The sequence below is a fragment of the Manacus candei genome, unplaced genomic scaffold, assembly GCF_025592945.1.
Source record: "Manacus candei isolate 608988 ecotype Guabito, Panama unplaced genomic scaffold, ASM2559294v1 h1tg000025l, whole genome shotgun sequence".
NCBI classification, from domain to species: domain Eukaryota; kingdom Metazoa; phylum Chordata; class Aves; order Passeriformes; family Pipridae; genus Manacus; species Manacus candei.
Window position 1 is genome coordinate 5,227,440 of NW_026138073.1, and position 15,929 is coordinate 5,243,368.

The 15,929-nt window shown below is 43.1% G+C and overlaps 1 protein-coding gene across 7 annotated transcripts in view; it reads left to right on the forward strand.

Annotated features, from left to right (window-relative positions):
• Positions 1 to 15,929, forward strand: part of TAFA4 (TAFA chemokine like family member 4) — a 79,138-nt gene that overhangs the window by 3,372 nt on the left and 59,837 nt on the right. For 2 of the 7 annotated variants that reach the window (XM_051788833.1, XM_051788837.1), the window contains exon 1: positions 3,645 to 3,698. The exons of 3 other annotated variants lie outside the window; for them this stretch is intronic. The gene's annotated coding sequence lies outside the window, so the exon portion shown is untranslated. 2 more of the 7 variants (XM_051788834.1, XM_051788832.1) reach the window with 2 other exon arrangements.

A 15,929-nucleotide genomic window follows, 5' to 3' on the forward strand; every position in this document is an offset into this window, starting at 1 on the left:
GAACTGAGGTAACAATTTGTGCATCTGCAAACTTTTTGAACACAGTACTCTCCTTTGTCAGCTGGAACCTCCTGTTCAGTTTTTCTGGTTTTTCCATGGTTCTTGACAATGCATCACTTACAGGTCCCTCCATTAAGCTGTTGCCAGTGCAATGGGACTAAATTTGATCATTGCTTTTTGCATCAAGGCAAAATAACATAAATCCTCTGTTGATCTCCAAAGTCACTGAACGAGATCAAACTTTCTTTTTTCCTTGTTTTATAATGTGCCACTGGAATTTCCTAAAAATGTTACAGTCCCCTTTGCTATCCTGGAGACTAGAAGCTGTTCTGGGACTCCTTGGCTCATAAAAGTGGTGACATTGCAAAGCTACATCAGGATTTTTTGACCCAGCTTGTGTTGCGTGGAAACCTCAGAGTCCCACGATGCCATCCCAGCTAAATACATGGTTTGCTGAACAAACCTGCCCACTGCTTTGCTTGGCAGAGGTTTTTGTGGACCACCAGGAAAGCCTGAAGCCACAGGAAAAGGTGAAGCCAAGGAGAGAGGTGGGAGGTGGACTTATAGGGAAGATAAAACGGTGGGTGTGGAGATTTGTATTAATTAATTGCAAACCCAGAGAAAATAGGAATATTCAACAAGTACAGAAATAGCTGGTGACCAAAAATATTTCCCTAACTCAGATAATTGAGAATATACTCAGTCAAGTGAAGCCATTTTCAAGGTGCAGAGTGATGAGGATGGGACCTGAGTGCACGTTGTCTTTGTCTCTTCATCTGAGGCCTCACACATGAAAGTCCCAGTTGCTGCCTCCTGTGTTCAGCAAACCAGTAGAGATATTAAATTGGGGCATAATGATGAATGAAACTGTGGGATGTGTCTTGATTATCCCAGGTTTCTAATGTATAATTGAATTATTTTGGTAAGTGTATTTCAAGCCCTTTGATTTCTGGCCTCTGTTTTTAATTACTCAGCCCCCTCTTGCCCTTGTGCATTATTATGCTGCTCATTAGCATTCAGTGAGACTACAGAAGTTTGACTTCTGAATAAAGTAGCGTACAAAAGAGAAGGGATGCTTTTTATCTTACCATTTAATAATTTAAATGGAATCCTTTTCTTTAATCAATGTTTAATAGTACAATAGTTGTTTATTTAAACTGTGCTTTACCTAATTTTGCAAACAAAAAAGAGAGGCAGGATAAACACGTTTAGAAATAATAAGCTTTGTAACCGTTTTAATCTCCAAAAGATTTAAAATCTCTCCAGCACTTCTAATGTCGGTTCATCTCAACAAGGCACTAACACGGGCCTTGAATGTATCTGTATCGTTCATGCAGTGTTAAGAAGTACAAGCCTATTTTTTATTTGAGGGAAGCAGAAAACCTTGCTAATTGCAAAACTGAAAGCTACTCAGCAGCGTTAATATTGTTGGCATGACTGCCAGCTGTGATGATTAGGATGTGTGACAGAGGGAGAGATAATTTGATCACAGGCCTGGGGACTAGAAGCTCCCGTGTCCTGCTCCTTCCCAGTACACCTGCAAAGGCAAGGAGAATACAGCTCAGCCCCACAGTGCCCGAGCTTTCTGGGAGGGGTGTCCTGCAGGGCACAGTGGATGCCATAAATATGTGAGTCACACCAGGTGGAGGGGGTGGGAGCTCAAGCCTGGGCATTGACCTCTCAAAGGAAATAGCTTTATAGGGGGTTAGTAACCAGGTGTGAAGGCTCTGCATCTATGGTGCTTGTTCTGTGTCATCAGCAAAACGTGGCTTTGGATGGGGATTGGACACTGTGGGACAACAACTGGGAACCTGAGCCACGGCAAGGTCAGGGGGACCCTCAGAACCCGACATAAAAGAGATGGACTAAAGCATCCGTCCCTCTGCTTGGCTTCCTCATCTGTAAAACAGGAATTGATCAGGGATATCCTGAGGATTTAGAGATATCTGGAGACCGCTTTGGAGGCATTAAAACCAGTGAGCATAATATCTGCATTTCAAAGTACTCTTTGGACCTCTTAATTCATTTTGACAGCAATGCTGCACAAGAAATGTGGCTGCCTCCATTGTCTGGATGGGAAAACTGAGACTAAGGGATGGCGGTTGTGGAAGGAAATGTGAGCACAGGACAGCACCAGGCCAGAGAGAGCTGTGAACTCCTGTCCCCTGTGGCTCAGCAGCCCACTTGTAAGAGCACCCACAGCTGGTAAACTGCTCCATCTCCACATACCAGGGGGTGCTGATCTTGTGTAATCCCTGTCTGATGTCCTGACCAGTCTCAACAAATTGTACTCCAGGCAGAAAGACCAGACCTTTTTTCTGCTGATTTCTGTCTCCTGTCCTCTAAATCATTCCCTTTCCCATCAGTATATCCAGTTCTCTCCCTTTCCCCCAGATCTACTTCTCACATTTCTTTATGCAACCTTGGAGCTCCCTCCTCTCTCTGCCTTTTCTGTGTCCCCTTTTCTAGGCTCACTAGGTCTGGAGGGGTGTTAAATGCCAGGAGCAGTAGGCAAGAAGGTGACAGCTCCTCATATAAGGAATGAGATGGATATTTAACTGTATCATAACTCTTGTTGATTAAAAGAGCATAGCTGAGTTGTGCTAACATGAGATGATAGAGAGCTAAGGGGATATGGACCCTTTCTTTCAGGCTAAATGAATTTATCCAGGATGTGAGAGTCTGCTCCTGTATTATTAATTTACAATGAATGGTGGTGTGAAAGCTGCTGAGATTTTTACTGTTTTTCACTTGTGCACTAGAGAAGTTGCACAAAGACAACTCAAAAGACAATATGCAATTCCACAGCAGCAGCCAACGAGTGATTTCCTGTGATGAAAGTAGCCTGCCCTGTTCCACAAGGCATTTTTTCAGTGTTTCTTCCAATTTAAGGAATGTTTGTCTGGGGAGGATGACGATTTGTATCACAGCAGGATTTAGGTAATATAGCCGAGATGAACCTACTGTTGCACTGAGCCCTACGGTCACTTACGGTGAGACACTGCCCTCTCTCTCAGAAATGGGACTCTATACATATTTAAATTCATGACTCCCACAGAAGCACGTATTTGGACATCACTGTTTAGTCAAGCACCAGAGCTACGGGAGAAACTGAGGGTGTAAAGTGAGGGGATAAAGGTTGCATAGAGTCAGCGGCAGAGCAAGAAGCAGAATCCGTTTCCCAGTGGCTGCTGGAAAAGCTGTTGAAGTGACCCCGGCTTTGTAGCCAGGGAAACACTATCTTTCATTTTTCCCATTTAAACTAAATTTGTGAAGGCGATGATTTATTGATAACCCACAGGACTGTGGGGTAGGGGCAGCAGCGATCAGACATGCGGTAAGAGGCGGGGGGAGGTTGTGGTCCTGACCCCCCGCACCCTTCTCAAGTTGCGGCTGTCTCCCAAAGATGCTGCGAACTCCGGTTCGGCTGCGAGCTAGAAAATATCTCCTGTCTCTTCCCTCGGCTCAGCAGCGACCACTCGGATGCTGAAATAAGGTCAGGGCTCTGTCAGGCGGCTAAAAACCCTGGCTGAGGGAAGGCTCTGCCTCTGGAAGGCAGCGCGATCTTCCCCGGCAGCATCCCGCTGCCCGGAGCCGAGGAAGGGAGGGAGAGAAGGAAGGAGGAAGAGAGGGAGGGAGGAGAGGGCACCTCGCCCGAGCAGCGCTGGCTCTGCGCTCGCCGTGCGCGGTGGGGTCAGGTACGGGGGGAGAGGAGGTGGGAGAGGCAGCGAAGCCGTGACACTGCGCTTCCAACCCCGTCTCTGAGGAGGAGGAGGAGGAGTGGGAGGGGAGTTCCAAAGCCACTTTGGGCGATGCGCCGCTACGTGCGGGAGTCTGTGCGGAGAATCCTCCTGGTAGCCTGAACGCCGGGTGCGCTCCCCGCTCCCTCGTGGGTGATTCCCCCTTCCCCGCACCTCGCTCCTGCCTCCGCAGCCACTCCTCGGACGAGACGGCGGCCAGGTGAGCGGTACCGGGGAGCGGAGCCGGGGGCCGGGAGGTGCGGGGCTGGGGCCGGAATCTCCTCCGGCTGCCCGGGCTGGGGCTCGATGCGGGGCCGGGCCGGAGCTGGGGCTCCCGTCCGGGAGGGGCTGGGCTGGGCTGTGTCCCCGCCGCTGCCGGGGCTGGTGGTCGGTTCCGCGCGTCCCGGGCGGGGTGTGTGTGATCCACACCGGGAGGAGGCAGCCGGGAGAAACATCGCTTCGTCTGCCGTGTAACTTGTGTCTCGGAGCGCAATTACCGGGAGTGCAGTGGCTTATCTGTTCCCCAAGAAGCCATGCGTGGCTGGCGGGCTGCCCGGCCGGGGGCAGCGGGATCCCCTGCTCCGGGCACCCCCCGCGCCGCAGGTGTCGGGGGTGTTTGCTCTTCTCGGTAGGTGTGGAGAGAACCCCGCGGGCTGGGCAGGCTCCGGCGCTGGGAGAGTGACTGTGTGAGTGTCAGTCCGAAACACTCCAAGTACTGATGCTGGAGTTAAATATACCTCTCTACTAGTGTGTCTGCACGCAATTCATTTACTGCCACCGTTATTTTAGTGATGGAGGTGTCGCTAGAAAAGGGACAAGCTTGCTCTGCAAATACCACTCTTTCCCCCCCCTCTTTATAAAAATGTTTATAGTTTCAGCTACCGATTTCGTGGCTCCTGAAATACTTTCATTTCCCAGATCAGTTGGTTTCTCACCACTGGCAGTTTCATCTTTCTGAGTGGGAGATCTCGAGGATTTACTTTCTTTTAAAGAGGGCTCCAACAATACCCTCTCCTTTCAGCGAGGCATGTGTTATATCCTGACCCCAGCAACTTCACTTTGACAAAAGAAAAGCTGGAAATAAGCACTTAAGAGATGCGACTTTCCCTGTTTCAACAAGTTGCTTTGTTCTCTGCTCGCGTAATTTCCTCCAAGACGCGCGGTCATTGTCGTTAGTAGATGATGTGGTGATACGTGTGATGTTAAACCTGCAGTCACCGGGGATTAATGCACGGGCATGACATCACCGACAGCCAATGAGGGGATGGGTTTGGACACGTACTGACCCAAACTGTCTTCCAAACTGATGTGGTGATCCTGCCATGCTCCTAAGGAATAATGCAAGTTTGGTGGTTTCCTAGCACAGTGTGACTGTATTTCTCGGTCTTGTGTCCTCTTCTGAGACAGTCACCGTTCATTAAACAGCCTCATGTCTGTAGTTAGTCTGGTTGGTTAAAGGTTTCAGTCCTTGGGAAGAGAGTGTTGAATATGGACATATTAGTTCCCTGGCACAGAGAGAGGTAATGTGACTGAGCTGGTTTCTGACAGAGTATAAACAGCCAGAGTTCTAAGCCCTTGTGGCAGGAGAAATATCAGAACAGCATGTTTGAGCACACAGTGGTTTCACCTGTAGTAAATTGCCTCCTTTGCCTTATTGCTTGGAGTAGAGCTGCTCACGTGGAGGTTGGCACAGCCCCCGTGCCAGGGGAGTGAGGAGGGAAGCCGTGCAGCCAGGTGAGTGCTACCGCGGCTGGTGAGGCAGGAAAGTGAGTGTTCCCTGCTGTGGCTCCTGCTGCGCTTCCCCCCGGGACCTCGATGTCTCCGTGCTGCCAAGGTCTAGTAGGTCTGAAGCCCTCGGCTTCAGTTCCTGTTCCTTTGCTCTAGGGTTGCTCAAAAACTCAGCTGTCTTGGGTGGCTTTTGCAGAATTGCAACAGATGTTGCCTGGCATGGTCTGGCTCCTGAAATGTGCATTTCGGAGTTCAGGCTGCCTCTTCTGCCTAATGTTTCCTTAACAGTCGTCATTCTCAGCAGACTCATCCAAGTCCCCTGCAGGTCAGCCAGGGGCTTCCCCACAGGCTGTGCAAGACCCTTTGTGTCACTATCACAAATATTTGCAGACAAATCGCTTATATTACCTTAAATATTTCCTGTTTGCTAGAATTATCAATGCTGAGAGTAAATTTTTTGCGTACGGACTTCATCCCTCAAGTCTTTTAACATTTTTTGTTGTAATTTATATGTAGGTACACACACACGTTCCCCTATCAGTGCCATTGCATCGACAGCCCTCTACACTGAGGGACCCACACAGACTGTTAGCAATATGACTGACATGCCTCAGAGTTGTGTGTGATCCTTATGCCTTCGTTGCCAATAAGACGTGACAGGATACATCTAATGAATTACCTTTAAATTAGAAAGCAGTAAACAAGCCATTATTGGATTAGAGGAATATTAAAATTAGAAGAACGCTACAGTCTTTTGATATCCTGTGGCACATTTTTACCAGCTAGGAAATGACACGGGCTGCTGCAGAGAGAGAGAGGGTCTCTAGAGAACTGTAATGATTTTCATCTGTGTGAAATAGATTTTTTTTAATGCTATTACTTAGTGTCTTATGTTTTAGATGATGCTGTAGCAGATTTCTTCCCCCCCCCCTTCTAGTTTCATATTGATGTTTGATATATTTGTCTGAGTGACTTCGGTGCTTGTGGAAGGTACAGGTTTGATGTACTCTGATGGCTAAAAAGCTCCTAATTATTGAAGAAAAACACAGGCAAAATGAAACAAGAGCCTTGGTGATAGATTTTAGTCCAACACTGAAGAGCCCTCTGCCTTGCCAGGGTGCAGAGATTGTCTGGGTTCATGCCACTTATTCCGTGGCCCTTTTCCTCAGCTGCCTAGAAGGCTGCTCCAGCTCTGGCAATTCTGGGATGTTATTCTAACTGCATAAAAAGTTTCACATTGACTTTACTGAGACCCTTAAAAACTAGATTAAATCTACCAGTTCTCCTGGTCATACAGCTCAGGTGCAGGTGTTACCTGGTATTGCTTTCCAGGTGTGACTGCTCAGGATTAGATATGAACTGGCAACTGGTTGCTGGTACGTGTGAGCAGCTCCTGATCTCCCCATGCCAATTTTCTATTAATTGAAGGCCAGCACCTGCTGTCCTCTCTCAGGCAAAGCTGCCCAATTAAGGAGGGGGCTGTGAGTGAAAAGAGCAGAATTTGGCCAGTACTCCTCAAGTGTTACAAAAAAAGGTACGTATTTTGTATGTACATTTGATGGAAAATATTTGATGAAAAGCAGTTAATTCTCAGGTTTATAAAGTTTCTTATGAAATCTTAAAATTATTATGTTTATTGCCACCTGTGTTGGCCATTGAAAAAAATAAGCTCAATCTAGAACTAAGCTTGAATTTGTGGGTGCAAAAATTGTTTTTGTTTGGAATGTCAATCTTTAATAACACTCTAAGACCAATCTTTTATTGTTTTAAACTCACTATCAATATGAATATGGATCAACAAGATACCTTGGAGTGCTAAGCCTCATTTCAGTCTCCTGAGGAGAGCCTCGAGCATCCTATTTTTTCCTGGATTTTGGAAGCACATTCAGAATAAAGATCTCTCCTATATAAATACTTTTCATCCAAGGTATTGGATTTTCCTTGTCTCACTCTCACAATTTATGGCCCTGGGACTCCTTGCCCCTTCTCGAGGTCTAGTAGAACTCCTTCAGCATCTCTTTTTCCCTTTGAAAAATGTGATAACCATCATGCAAGCGGTTGCTTTGAAGCGGGTGCCAACCCTGCAGATCAGAAGATCACAGCACACTTTCACCTGAGGTCAGGCAGCTCGAGCTGGGCTGCTTTGCAGTGGCAAAGCATCCTGAATACTTGCAAGCAGTGGGGATTTCTGTCGGACTGTGCCACTCAAGCCTCTTTGCTATTCTGAAGAGGCTTGTAAGGAGGAACAAAGCACTGCGGATTTCGCCAGTTTTCCTCTATTTTGTATTTTCCAGCAGTTAGTTTGGAAAGGCTGTGAGCTGAAAGGCTGATTTTCTCGGACTTGGTACAACTGTGCCATAGTAAAGCTCAAACGAGGAAAGTGGTATTGGGTATCTCCGTGACTCCAAAGGTGACCTGTTGTTTTTATTGCCCCTTCTGTTGTGTTACAATTTCAGTTACACTTTACAGGGAACATCTATGGAATGAAAACTCTGGTGGGGTCAGGCCTTTCTACTAGAAGGATATTTCCCTCTGCACAGCCTTAGTAGGAGTTTTCTCCCTCCCACTTTTAAAGTAACAGTTGTGTTACGTGTGCTGTGAGATGTAACAAGGATAAATATATTAAGGGACAGCAATCCCATCCTTGGTGTTACATGATGGTAAAAGATGGTTAAAGAACTTAGTCCTTGATCCTCGATGCAGAGCTCTTTCCCCTTTCTGTTCTCCAGCAACTTGCCAAGCACAGCTCAGCCATGTGCTGCATCCTTCTGAGCTGAAGGACATGGTCTAACTGCAAACAGCCTGTTTCTGGTTCTGGAAGCAATAAACCTTCTCCATATAAAGGAGGGAGCAGAACTCTGATGCTTTAGCTCCTCTTTGTAGGCTTTTTTTTTTCCTGACCTGCAAGAAGCTACTAACTAAACCAGAAGCATTTGAGCAATGCCTAGATGTGGATAAACCAATTAACAGGAGTCCTTTCAGCTTTTTAAAACAAATTGCGAATTTCGGGTTCATATTTGCATAATTCAGGTTATTAATTCATATGTTTGCATTTCCTAAACTGTGTGCCAGATTCCCATTTGGCGTGAGTTTGAGTGTTAATCTCAGTGTAAAGGGGAAAAGGTGGAAATTGAGTTGTTGTAGGAAGCACTGAAGGGTTAGTGATTTTTCTTTTCGACAAAATTAAATGAGTTTCTCTCTTTTCTGAGTCATTTCGGTGTCACCTCAGGTATTCAGTGAGAAATTCAGAAACTCTTAATTGATAAGGTACCTCGTCTCTCCTATATGCATCTCTGGGATTTATATATGTTGCGAGTTAATAAAACTTCCAGCACACATTCTGTGCATGTGTAATTAAGGAGTGACTGCCCCTCGGTGTCATTTGCTGTGTTATGTAGATTCCAGTTGTGGGGATGATGGTATTTTATGCTGTCATATAAAAGCAGGAACATCCCTGCATGAGTGAATCTGTTTGAAGGACCAGGCTGTGGCTGGTTTAGTCTAGAGAGCAGTTACCCTCGGATTTCTTTGCTGCTTCCATTATTCAATGAGAATTATGTGTGTTTATGATAGTCGGATCAGCAAACAGAAGTGCATTGCAGATGCAGATATATTGTGAAGTACAGCGGTTTACATTAATGGGAAGGATTTATCTTGTTGCTGTGTTGAATTTATGATGCCAAGCTGTGATATTTTCCTGTTTCAAAAATGTTATATTGCAGTGAGTTGATACCAGGGTGATAAAATAAATGTTTCTTTTTTAATTCAAGCCACCGTAAGATGCTAATAATGTTGGAGACAGGAAGAGAAATGCTGTATTTCAGAAATTAATAAAATGCATCTCTATTATGATTTCCTGGCAAAATTAACTCAGCTTGGGCTCCTAAATGAAAGTTCTTGTTATGTTTGAACTATTAAACAGGTGTGGTTGAGTTCTTTAATGGAAGTACGATTCTATGACACAAGTACTGGGGTTATTATGCCCTGCTTAATTTAGTCTTTGGGACTCTGTTCCCTATAATTTACAAGGGCATGTAGTGATAGGACAAGGGGGAATGGCTTTAAACTGAAAGAGAGCAGGTTTACAGGGTGTTAGAAATTTAGATATTAGGAAGAAATGTTTCATGATGGAGGTGGTGAGGCCCTGGCACAGGTTGCCCAGAGAAGCTGTGGCTGCCCCATCCCTGGAAGTGTTCAAGGCCAGGTTGGATGGGGCTTGGAGCAACCTGGGCTAGTGAAAGGTGTCCCTGCCCATGGCGAGGCAGCTGAAACTTTACGGTCCCTTTCAGCCCATATCATTCTATGATAATTCTGAAAAGAATATAGAGAAGCTCTAGGTGCTGGTGCTGGTCCCTTCGCTGGGCATTCAGGCAGCTCACGTTCCTTGCTTGTTTAATTCCAGTTTACTGGCAAATGCTCAGCAGACAGGGTTACTAGGAACGAAGGAGTGGTCATGTCTTGTCCTTTGCTGTTACCTCCTCCTCTGGCCTTGCCAGGGGCTGTGGCAATGCCAGGGCTGTACTCAGGATATCCATTTGCCCTGTTCCTACAAAAGGCAAGGAAACCTTCACGAGAGAAGGCTGTCGTGGCTGCTCTGCTCTGGGGCCACAGTACTGCTTCCTCCCCAAGGAAAACCAGGATGCAACAAGCCAGTGGATTTAACATTGGTCAGGTGGTGTTGATGTTATGAAGCTAAACCTTTTTGTCTCTGTATATGTACAGCTGTGCCTCACTCCAAGAGCGTTTTACTGGTTTCACTGGAATTGTCCCAGCATGAATACAGGCAGCTGTGAAAGCCTGATCCTGACTGTCTGGCAGGCTCGTGTTCACTGCCTTACTATTTGTGCTGAGCACTGTCAGTTTAATGACTGTGAAGCACCATGGTTAGAAGTCAAGTGCTATAAAATTTTCCCCAAACACAGATCTGGAGCAGTGAGTGGACCCGCACATAAAATAGGTTATTGAATCTAAACAAAGGATTAGTCATTTTGTGGAATATAGAAAGATTGTCATATGTGTGTATTCCTGTTAGGTTACTCTCTTAAACAGTGTCTCTGAACCTTTGAGTTAATACCCATTATTTGGAGGCACATGGGAGAGTATTTGACATTGGCTTGTTTAGCTGAAAGGTACTACTGGAGTAACAGTTTCACTGTGGAAATACCAATTATGGGTGTTTGGGCTTAGCTCGGGCTGAAGGGGGGAAAAGGAAAAAATTTATTTTAGTACTAAATTATCCCCATATTTTTGGTGTGCTGGTGAAACGATTAATTCTGCTTTTGTTTAGTAATAGATCTGTTTCTGTTCATGGACCACTAAAAGAACGTAATTTTCGTAGAAAAAATTACTTTAAAAAACCTGCACTGACTGTCTTACATTAAGAGAATAGTAGGTAAAAAGGACTATCCCTCCTTTTCTACACCAAATTGAAATGGAGGGATGGATCTGAGGTGAAGCAGGACAATTTCTGGCAGAATTAGTGTAACCTTCCACCTGAGAAATGAATAGGTTCATTTAGTTCATTAAGTGTTAGAAATTAATTGGTATTGAGCTTATCCACATACTTAAGAGCATTTCCCTCCAGAACATTTCCTTCCTGTAGATGTTTCTAATGTAATTTTATGGTATATATGTCAGTTTAACAATGGAAGAATAGTCACAGAAACCCTAAACCTTTAAGAATAATTACTGTTTATAGCTCTGAAAAGGGTTCAGCACTTTAAATACAATTACTCATCCTGCCAGTGTGTATCATTCAGCTATGAAATGCTCCAGGTGCAGTTTGCTCACAGGTTGCACCCCAGATGGGTTGTGTTTTTGGGTGGATGAACAGGTAGCTGCATTCACCCAGTGTCTTTGCTGACAGCTGTAAGAATGAGAAGGAAAACGTGTCATTTAAGCAAAATTCTTGGGTTTTGTAAGTGTTAGGCATTCTTTTTCCTGACCATGTTCTTCAACAATGAATAAACAAACTATTACTCCTAAATCTTGCTTGGAAATGCAGTGGAGACAGGCAGCTATTTATAATTTGCATATATAGAATATGCTTAATTGTATTATGGCTAAAAATCTGATATACCTTCTGTGTTTTCCTCACATAAGAGGAAAAGTAAAGACTGAGTAAAGCCAAACAGGTTTTATTTTAAATGCCTTTTTTTTTTCTACAGCAGAAACATCTTCAGTTACAGTTAATGAGTATTATTGTCTTTTGTTTAAATTCTTTGTTACAGACGTTTAGAGCAAAAGGGCATTAATAATAAAAAGGCCTTCTTCTCTGGAATGTCTATCTGATAATGGCCTGTATGATTTAAAAATAATGCTGTAAAATAATTGGTTTTCAAAGGAATAATTTTGTATAACTAATTGGAGGGCAAAAGGAAAATCTGCATCCTCCAGACAAATGCAATGTCTCTTTAAATACCCAAACAGTTTTTCCTTCTATCTTTCCACCCTCAAGACCACAATAATATCAAATCTCATTCAGGTTATACTTAAATATGACCAAACTGATAATTACATTATTACAGAGAAGGGCAGGATAGCTGGAGGGTGTGTACAAGGTGCATTAGTACTGCAAATAGAAGCTGATTTACTTATTGATAGTGGAGACACGTTTTAGACACTTTATAGAATTAACAATTGATCAGCTTGTTAGGTTCTAGTTCTTCATAAGCACAGCATGTTTATTCATTATTGTCATTACACGGTGCAAGCAGCTGAGGTCGTGATTAGTAAGGCAAGATCTAAAAAAATTTAAACTCTCTTAAATACAACTTCTGCAGCGGGCGGTTTCTGAGCAATGCGCCGATTCTCCCTTCTCAGAAATAAATATAACATACACCTGCCCAGTTCATTTGCATTTCATTTACATTTTTCAGAACCATCGGATTTAGTTATTTCCCAAATGCCAGCGATTCAGGCTTGTAAAAGTACAATAAGATGGGCGACATAAAAGCATTACTTTCAGATTGCCTCGGTCACTGTAAATATCCACCAATCTATAGTATTGCAACTGATAAATGAAACAAGCTGCTGAAGGAGAGTGGAATGATGTTATTCCAATAAATGTATCCATGATTGTTTGTTACTAAGCATAAGTTATATCTTGTAAATCAGCATTGACTTAAGCTTGAGCAAACTCGATAGCAAAAATTCCCACAGAGGTTTCTCCTGCTGTATATGACTAATATATTAAAGAAGATAAATAGTCATTTTTAAAACTTATTACACAGTAGGATTGAACACAAGAGGAAACCATTTTACAAATCTGAAAGTTAAGGTCACCTTGAGAAGAAAAGGACACTTAAGATGACTAGAAAAAGTCTGTTTCCTCCAGAAATTGAGATTCAAGTTTACTCTTTTCACGGTGTCTTTTATAAAGCTTTAGAATCCCAAGTGTAAAACCAGAGTTAGTTTTGATGTGCAAATATTTCAAAACTGTGTAGTGGATAGCCATTTAGACACTTGCATCTAACCAGTGCTACAGATTAGCTTCCAGTCTCATACTAATAAATAAAATACAGAATAATAAGTAATAAAGAATAAAAAACAGAATATTGACATATACAACATTTGATAGCGACATTTATAATATAACCCAGCATTAGGGCTGAACTTTCTAAAACATTTAATTGGGCTGTTATAATAGTTTTCTACTTTTTCCTTTTTCTACTTATAAGCATTTTGAAAAATTATCATGATGTATATTTTAGTCAAAGCTTTTGGTTCATAATTCAGACTTTTAGGAGTATGAAAATGTGCTCACTAGCATTTTCTTAGGGCTTGCTAATAAAGTTAATGAAATATTTTTCTATTAGTCAGTCTTATCATAGATAATACTGTTCCCTTGTTTGAGCTGTAGCAAATCAGGACAACATTGATTTTCTTTAAGAGATGAATAATGAAAGATCTATATTCTTAAATATGTAGATAAAGATAAGTAACTTAATTAAAAAATTATCAGTGGAAGGTAGTAAGATGAATTAGCTGTTTTAATTTGTTGTATATGTCAATATGCTGCAACATAACCCGGAGTTTTACCCAAAATCCATTTATGATACCTTTTTCTTCATTTTTTCAGTGTGATTTCATAGTGTCTTCAATTGCTTATTCTTTTGAAAATCGCTCATGTATAGGGAATGTTAAATTCTTGCAACTGTCTGCCCCAACTTCAGCTTATGTAGGCATTGAGTCTGCAGATGTTTGATGTCCAGAGCAGCGCAGCCTGATGAAAATAGTTCTGCTCTGATCAATAGTGATGTTTACAGGCTCTGTCTCCAGCGGTGGAAGTCAGGTTACGAGCCTGATTGTTTTTCCAGTGACTGGCAAATTCTGCTCTTTGATCACATGTGCTATGAATATCCGAGCTGGCAAAGTTCCAGGCTAAATTGCTTGCTATTTTTTGACTAGCTTTACAAATTATACATGATGGAAAAAGGGACGTCTCCGGGCCTCCGTCTTTCCTCCAGTGTTGCTTTTAATACCGAGTAGACATCATCAGGGTGCACAGTGTAGGGGAGGAGCTGTTAGGAGGAGCTGCTCTATTAAGATGTGGTAGTTGATCTTATTTAAAGGAGGAGATAAACAGCCCTGTGCTGGAAGGGCTCCTCTGTGTCGCACACCGTGGGGTTTTTTCTGGTCTCACATTAACGGAGCAGGCACCCACACCCGTTCCACTGGTGGATCCTCTGGTGGGAATAATTGTGTGTATAGTGCTGTGCCTAGAATAAGACTTTCACAATTCTCATGCTTAAATTCTAAGTGACTCCCAAGTCGTGCTGGTTTTCAAGCTTGAGTCTCCAATCTCAGTGCAGCTACAAATACATGATTTGACAAGCACGGCTGAGCTTCTGCTTCAGGTCCTTGGGTCACTGCCTTTCTGTTGCAAATGCATTGTCCAACGGCTGGTTAGAAGGTTTTTTTTTTTAAAAAAGGCTGTTTTTTCTGGACATCTCTGTTAGCTATCCAGGGTAAGACAAAGCTGGTTCACAAAGATTTTCAGGTTTTTCACCTTCTCCTCATTAGACTCAAGGCTGTCCTGTTTGAAATGACTCATCTGGGTGATGAGAAAAGGGGCACATTGTAGGTAGGCAATATCTGTTATAGGAAGGGATTGGGGAGAGACTTTATAAAATCTCTGGGTAAGGCATTGCTTGGTAGATAAGACATGAGCTGAGCAGTGTGTTAGGATGTTTCTGTAGAGCTTCCCTGGGATGGTTTGACAATACAGTGTGTGATTTGGGCAGGCAAATTTTATTCTTCCTACTCTACCCAGTAATGCCCTGGCAAACTGTGAAGCGTTGAGGAGACATTGGTATCCTCCAAGCTTCAGGCTTTACTTTGTTTTACCTTGTTTTATTCACTTTGTGAATAGCTTTGCTATAGCTTTTGATTAAACACATTACTTCTGTCACTGAATGAGTAGCAAACACTTGCCGTGGATTTTGCTCCATTAGGAGTAATGGATGGGAGTGTTTCTTGTCCAGAACAAGACTGTCAGAATCCAAGATGTAAATAAGAGCCAAGGCAAATTAATTGCAAACCTGTCAAGCTTAGTCTGTCTGTATTTTTATTACACGGTGTCCAGAAGATCTTTCTGGGAGATTGTTTTTTTAAAAATCCTGTTCCTTGTGCAAATCCAGCTGAAATTTACCCAGGCACAGCAGAGGTACTGTTACTGGTCCTCTGTGCTAAGGGAACAACCTCTGGATTCTCCCTTTAATTCATCATTTTTGCTCCACACTGTACAACACACAGACAGCATATGGTTGTGGTTCTGTATTTTGGGACATGCACCTCAGGGGACCAGTGGGCCAGAGGTCTCTGGTGGATAAAAGCTCCAAGGAATCTCAGATAACCTGTGTCCAGACTGTTGCAATGGAACTTACTCCAGGCTTGAGTGCTGCATTCAGAGAGCTCTGCTAACTTCTCCTGAGTGGAGAACAGGAAGCTTCAGAAAGCAATACTTTCCAGTTAGGATGACTGTTGTAGGAATATTCCATTATTAAATAAGAAATTTTTCATATTCTTGAAGACCAGATGCTGAGACCTTCAGGTTAAAAAGGCGATAGATTATTTATGCTATACTGCTATTGTCAGGTAATAAATTGGATGGTGCTATTGCAAGCAGAGAAATAATTAAGAATTCTGGTACAATTGAGCAGTCAAATTTAAAAGGACAAAATAATTGTTTAAGAATCCAGCTGTCTTTGGCTGGAGAGCAAAAATAATTTAAAATTATAAACCACACCCTCCATTGCCCATTTATTCTGTTTTACACAGCAGTGTCAGTATTCCAAGTGGGTTCTTCTGTCTTTCTGACATACAGAAGCTGCTGTAAGACACTCCATACTCACAAGTATCTCCTCCAAATCACACAATCTGAATGAAGCTGAACAAATAAGTACCCATAAGTACTCAAGTATTTATTCTATTTGCCCAAAGGCCTCAGCTTAGAAAAAG